The sequence below is a fragment of the Penaeus japonicus genome, unplaced genomic scaffold, assembly GCF_977035675.1.
Source record: "Penaeus japonicus unplaced genomic scaffold, GWHDUDI00000001_assembly GWHDUDI00000005, whole genome shotgun sequence".
Taxonomy (NCBI): Eukaryota; Metazoa; Arthropoda; class Malacostraca; order Decapoda; family Penaeidae; genus Penaeus; species Penaeus japonicus.
Window position 1 is genome coordinate 6,139,102 of NW_028234407.1, and position 7,500 is coordinate 6,146,601.

A 7,500-nucleotide genomic window follows, 5' to 3' on the forward strand; every position below is an offset into this window, starting at 1 on the left:
CACACATATATATACTGTGTACTCTTTATCATATGATGCTCCAATGATTGAAGTATTTATGGCTTAGAGATATCCGCTGCAGTAGATTGACAATTATGACAATGACAATTATTCTTTTATATTTATTGCATGCCTCTACTTGAGATCGGGTGTTTCTCAGCCCTCAACAACAACAATAACATGGCTTCCTGTTTACAAGTCTTGCAAGTTTATAGCATCTTTTCTCTACACCTTGTATTGTACGACGCAGAAACCCAGAGTAAACCCTAACACAGACGCAAACGCCCCTGTGTTGCTATTCAACCAACCCGCAGGCGTCCAGCCGTAGGTCCTTGCGACGATTCCTATGGCCACGCTACGATTTTTTTTTTCTTTTTTTCATCTCCCCCCCTCCCCTCCCTCCAGCAACTCCTCTTCATTCTCCTAGTTCTTCTTCCTTTTCTTCTCCTCTCCTCTCCCGATCTTCCTCCTTCTTCTCCTCCTCTCCCGTCTCCTCCCCTCCCCTTCTACCTCCTCTCTACCTCCTCCCCCTCTCGCTCAGTCACCCATGACCATCATATCGCGTCTCGGTAATAGAGTACGTGGCAACCCTGGCGCGAGCGGACGGGGGTAGCTAGTCTCTGCTTCGCTGTGGTTGAGAACTGTTCTGTGGCGACGGCGGAGCAGGTGCCATACGCCGTGTGGTCGTCCTGTTTGTCTTATGGAGACGACCTGCTATTGCGCCCACGCCCACGCTCGCTGTGAATCCGAATCGAGAGCGTAAGAAGGACTGGAACGAGGGAGGTTCTCGATCGAAGGAGAGGCAGCTGGGACGAACGGAGCGTAGTGGAATCAACAAGTGTGTGTGCGTGTGTGTCCATGCCGTAACCTTGTGGGCGTACAGAAACTTGTAGCGTCGCGTCTGTTTGTGCGGGATTCCCTGCTACTCGGAAGAGTTAATGGACACCCATTCATAGAGCGGGTAAGTGTCCTGAAAGAATCCAAATAACATTCTTATCCTGAACTGATGTTTCTCTTCTGTCACATGTTCAAAACCCGTGAGAATGTGATACCTTCTTCAATACACTACCAGGTTCGCTGATGCTACTTCTTAATATCAGGATGATATAAGGGGTTATTTAATCTCAAAGCTCTTGTCATCCTACGGGAATGGGATCGCCATAATTTGTGATGACTAATGTTACGTTTGACTGTCACGGTGACTCGCTTCTCAAGCTGTCAGCGAGACACGTCTTGGAACAATTCACGGAAAATATCTTGGGTTTCCGTAAGCTACATTAATGGTTTTTTATACTTTTTTTTATTAAGATGGGCGTTATTGTTTTCAATGAGAATAATTAAAGCGAAAGTGATACATATATATATATATTTTTTTTTTACTTATTTGCTATTATCGAACCTGTACTGAGAAAATAAACCACAATATTTTTTCATAACATCAGTTTCTCTTATGAATAGGCCTATGATTTAATTGTTTTTTTTACAATAAAGAATAACAACTAAATAAGGGAATGCAATAGAGTAAACTTCTTGCATGCATGACTGACAATTAGTGATCAAAGTTTGGAATGGTTCTATTTAAGATCAAGACAAAGAAACAAACACATATACTGTATCGTTGTGATATTGTTCTTTTGTCTTTATTGTTCATTTGTTTGCGCCGCACTAATATAACAAATGTGTAACAGCAGTGAAGCCTTATTGTTACTTTCATTGTGTACTGTAGTGAAGCTTAAGTACATAGTCACACATGTAGCCAATTTGGAGTTAGCTGTGTATTACGGATGAAAAATAATGTAATAAAATTGAAGTTAGCTGTGTTAGCAAATTTGGAATTAGCTGTGTACTAGGGATGAGAAATAATGTAACAATTAAAGTTAGCTGTGTATTTGAGATGAAAAATAATGTAATTAATTTGAAGTTAGCTGTGTTAGCAAAATTGGAATTAGCTGTATATTAGGGATGAAAAATAATGGAACACAATTGAAGTTAGCTGTGTATTAGGGATGAAAAATAAAGTAACAATTGAACTTAGCTGTGTATTAGAGATGAGAAACGACACAACCACATGGACCGCGTGTGAAGCTCCGACTGACATTGAAGCCCTAAACGCATCTCGACAGTGTGGCACGAAGCGAAGTCCTCTGACATTGAAATTGAAACCCAGACTATGACTTGCAGCAGAGCCAGGACACCCATTCTCACGCCGGACAATGAAAACCACCAAAGTAGTAAAATTTTCCTACTTGCGGACTGGTTCGACTCCCTTCCCTGCTCGGCAGGTGTCGCGCGCGCCCTCTCGTCTGCCGTTGCGTTTAATCCTATCATTTCATTGTTTATTTACTCTTAGATTAATCCTATCATTGTTCATTTACTCTTGAATTAATCCTATTATTGTTTATTTACTCTTGAATTAATCCTATCATTGTTTATTTACTCTGGAATTAATCCTATCATTGTTTATTTACTCTGGAATTAATCCTATCATTGTTTATTTACTCTTAAATTAATCCTATCATTGTTTATTTACTCTTGAATTAATCCTTTCATTGTTTATTTACTCTTGAATTAATCCTATCATTGTTTATTTACTCTTGAATTAATCCTATCATTGTTTATTTACTCTGGCATTAATCCTATCATTGTTTATTTACTCTGGAATTAATCCTATCATTGTTTATTTACTCTGGAATTAATCCTATCATTGTTTATTTACTCTGGAATTAATCCTATCATTGTTTATTTACTCTTGAATTAATCCTATCATTGTTTATTTACTCTTGAATTAATCCTATCATTGTTTATTTACTCTTGAATTAATCCTATCATTGTTTATTTACTCTTGAATTAATCCTATCATTGTTTATTTACTCTTGAATTAATCCTATCATTGTTCATTTCCTCTTGAATTAATCCTATCATTGTTTATTTACTCTGGAATTAATCCTATCATTGTTTATTTACTCTTGAATTAATCCTATCATTGTTCATTTACTCTGGAATTAATCCTATCATTGTTTCTTTTATCTAAAACTCGTAGGGAGTTTGTGTTCACCGATGTATTATCGAATGCAGAATATTCAGCTCATTTCCTGTAATAAAAAGTGAAACTGACGAGGGAAAACTTGCAAATAATATCCTGTTCCATTTCGGTTGAAAATAAGCAGCAGGAATCTCATTATGTAGAATCAGTGTCATCGGAAATTTGTGTAAAATTCACGTGAATTAGAAAGTTTGTAGATTAATAAGTGCACTTTTTTGGGAGGAGGGGTGTTACTGCCTTGATATCATTCTCACTGTAAACATTATGCACTGACTACTATTATTAATATAACTGGTACCTGTAATGGTAGTAGTAACTGTAGTAATGGTAGTAGATAAGGAACGATATACCATATAAGTATTTTTTAATTACCACAATGCTCACATTCTATCATTACCCACATTTATCAGTAGTGATTTATTTGCACAATGTATTTGTTTGCGTGCGCGCGCGCCTTGTACGACAGAGATGATATCACTTTCTCGGAAAATTCAACAGGTGATTTTATTACCTTTTTTCAAGGGATAATAATGATAATAGTAATAAAATCGTGATATTAATAGTAGTAGTAACAACGTTAATGCTAATAGTGATACTGTAATGATTACGAGGACCACGATACAACAACTACCAATGATAACAGCAATGGTAATAATCATAATAACGATGACAATAAAAGCTGAAAGGTCATTGTTACGAGACCTGTTAACCATAGATACCCACGCTGCCTCTCGTGCACTGGGAAAGGAAACGCATATATAACAATACTGAAAGCATCCGTATCTAATGGCAATGCTGATATTAATTCTGATGATCAGTGATAATAGTAATAATACTGATAATAAAGAGTGTAAATAAGAGTGAAGATAAGAGCGATACTAACGATAAAGATATCAAAAGTTAATATGATTTTAATTGGTTAATGATAACGATAACAGTTACGATTATTAATTCGTACCAAATTGATAATGACGGTAATGAAAGTACAATAACGATCTTTAGCTTTGGTTATTATGATACTGACAGTGGAAATATTAATAAGATAACGATGATATTGGTATTGCTATTACTACTGAGAATAAAGATGATCAGTGTTGATAGATTAGATAAGAAATATATAAAGACATACAGATGTTCAGCGCGCAAATACATCAGGAAAACAAAGAAATTAGAAAATAGGAAAATACTTATCCGTCTGTGACTCGCCCCCCCCTCCCCAGCCTCCCCCCCACCCCCCATATGCAGGCGCCTGACCTCGATCAAACGTCACCTGTTGCTATGGTTGAGGCTCGAAATCACGCGAGAAGCCGTCCATTCGCTTCCATTGAGTTGACGAGAGTGAAAGTAGTTTGTGCAACAGGAAATACCTCGGAAGCATGCATTTTGTTTGCTAACTGCATGTACTGGCGCATGCCGCTCTATATACAGTATGTATATTTTTATAATTCTCTCTCTTCTCTCTCTCTCTCTCTCTTCTCTCTCTCTCTCTCTCTCTCTCTCTCTCTCTCTCTCTCTCTCTCTCTCTCTCTCACTCTCTCTCTTTCTCTTTCTCTTTCTCTCTCTCCTTTCATCTTCCCCTACCTTCTCCCCCTCCTTCCCTCCCTCACCCCTCCCTTCCCTCACACTCCCTCTCTCTATTACTTTCTCTCTTTCCTTCCATCTTCCCCTACCTTCTCCCCCTCCCTTTTTCCCTCCCTCTTTCCCTCCCTCCCACCTTCCTTCACCCCCTTCACTCCCTCTCGTCCCCTTCCCCCTTTTACGAGCAGAACTTTCAACCGGATGTGTTCAGGTAGGCGACCCAGTCTCCCGACACGTGCGACCTTCCGACCAATCGCTTGACCGACAGAGACACGGAAAAAAAATACCTTGGCTGAGACGCCGGCTTGCTTCGGAGACGGACACTTACATCCGGAAAACTTTGGTAATCCGTTTATATGCGATTTCTCTTTATTGTTTTTTTTTTTTTTTTTTTTTTTTTCTTTCGTTTTGTATTCTTTTCTTTTTTTTATCCCTTGTTTCCCGTGGGTTTTTTTTCTCCATTTCTTTGCTTTACTATGTTCGTTTCTTCCATTTTTTTTTCGAATATTTCGTCATTTTCTTTGGGTTTGTTTTCTTTTTCATCGCTTATCATTATTGTTATTTGTTGCTATCTTTATTATCATCGTTGTTATTGTTATTAATATTATCATTATTATAAGTAGTAGTAGTAGTAGAAGTTGTAGTAGTAAAAGTGGTAGTGTATATTTTTTTTTCTACTATCTATCCTATTCCAATAGTAACAATGAAACGTGCACTATCTCCAATATAGTATGAATACATCTATATCTACAATCACAACTATGACTGCAACTACGTCAACAACTACAATTAGACATACTACCACAATTACAACTATTTAAAGACCAGAACGTTAATTGACTGTACAAACACCGTGAAGGTCTCAAGGCTTTGCCGCCTCCCGCTCGCTATATCTCTATCTATATATCTATCTATCCCTTATTCTCTCTCTCTCTCTCTATCTATCTATCTATCCATCCATCATTTATCTTTCTCTCTCTCTGTATCTTTCTTATTTTCTGTATCTTTCTTTCTCTCTCTCTGTATCTCTATCTATCCATCTTTCTCTCTGTATATTTCACACTGTATCTCTCTCTCTCTTTCTCTCTCTCTCTCTCTCTCTCTCTCTCTCTCTCTCTCTCTCTCTCTCTCTCTCTCTCTCTCTCTCTCTCTCTCTCTTTCTCTCTCTCTCTGTCTCTCTCTCTGTATCTCTGTATCTCAACAAGACCAAGACATGAGTCGGCGTATTTCCTCTCTTATTATATCACTTAATCACTCTTAACGGAATATCTCACACCTCTTGAAGCGCCTCTTCGGCTGTCGTAATGGTGGTGATTTGGGAAAGAAGAAATATATTTCGAAGTGATAAGGAGACAAAGCTTAAAAAAAATACTATCATGGCAGTAAACGACTCTCTTTCCGTGTCTCTCTCCTTCGTTCTCTCTCTGTCTCTCTCTCTCCTTCGTCCTTTCTCTGTCTCTCTGTCTCACTCTGTCTCACTCTCGCTCTGTCTCTCTCTCTCTTTCTCTCTCTCTCCCTCCCTCTCTCCCTCCCTCCCTCCATCTCGCCTCGGCTCCTCCTAAGACCCGCAGTACAAGGCTACGAGTTACGATGACTCAGACAAGAGCAGTCGACCGTGATTGTCAGGTATTCTTGTACGGGAATCGAGCTCCGCAAAATTCAAAGCCGAAACAACAAGGAAAAAACAACGACAAAGAGTTCGTGCAAAAAAAGCTTCAAATGACAAAAGACTTTGATTAACACCAGGAAGTGGTTTTACGTAAATTTGTCTCGAATTTCGCCCCCTGAATGCATCTGTAAGATCACAGGAGGCGAGTTTAAACAAAGTCTACTTTTGTGGTTAAATCTGTGTTCTTCCTTCCCCACCCCTCTTTTTCCCTTTTCTCTCTCTCTCTCTCTCTCTCTCTCTCTCTCTCTCTCTCTCTCTCTCTCTCTCTCTCTCTCTCTCTCTCTCTCTCTCTCTGCCCCCCCCCCTCCTCCTTTATCATCTATATCCACGTTACACCAGTAATGAATAAGAAAACCAGAACCGAAAAACAAGCATGAGCCACATCTGCGCCGAGTTCCACGAGCGTCCTGTTCCCATAGCAACGGACGCCCGCGAATGCCGCCCCGGGCCGCCAGGTGAAGATAAACATCGACAGGTGGAGGAGTCCGAGGCGGGGCGAAGGAGGCACGGCACGGCGTCTTCGCGAGGACGGTCGCCTCGTAATTGCAGGGTTGCAGTCCAAGACGAGGAGCGATGACTGTTCCATTCGCGATGACGAGTGCGGGCGGAAGGGTTTGTCTGAGCTTTGAAGCTTCGCGGAGTCGGGGAGAAAAGGAAGGAAAAGTAGGCTGTTTCTTGAGATCAATTATTAACTACGATCTAAGATAAAAGTTTGTTTTTTGAGATAGGAAAGTGGTGCGTCCACATGGCACGGGGGCGAGATGATATTCATGGCTACTCTTAGCTGGTTTGCTGGCAATTCACGATTAATATTCTGTGGATATAGCTAGTATTTCTGCATTCAGTGATCATAGATATAGATATACTGTGTAGCACAGTGTATGCTGTGATAACAAAGCCAGTAGTGACTAGCGTATTTCCACAGTCCAAAATGTACAATTTTGTGACTGCACGTGCTCTTCAGGTTAATAGAAACTTGTCCCATTACCACCTTGTACACCACCTTTAACAAATTAATCTTATCCCGGTCAGTAAGGGATGCGCGCCTGAGGCTAAGCTGAGCTGACTGGTGTGACAAGAACCAGCATCTCGTCCAGTGCTTCGGATTGTTAAAAAAAAGAAAAAAAAGTGAGTTGGCCGTTGAATGCCTGCCCGTGGTTCCTCTCGCACCTGTTCGTCTCTCGGAGTAACTTGGTGAGGTTTTGCTGTA

At 40.0% G+C, this 7,500-nt stretch overlaps 1 protein-coding gene across 1 annotated transcript in view; it reads left to right on the plus strand.

The window, feature by feature from the left end:
* The first annotated feature begins 571 nt into the window (after positions 1-571).
* LOC122249161 (protein toll) overlaps positions 572-7,500 on the plus strand; it is a 28,067-nt gene continuing 21,138 nt past the window's right edge. The window contains exon 1 of the mRNA XM_043009810.2: positions 572-961. The gene's annotated coding sequence lies outside the window, so the exon portion shown is untranslated. The remainder of the gene's footprint in view (positions 962-7,500) is intronic.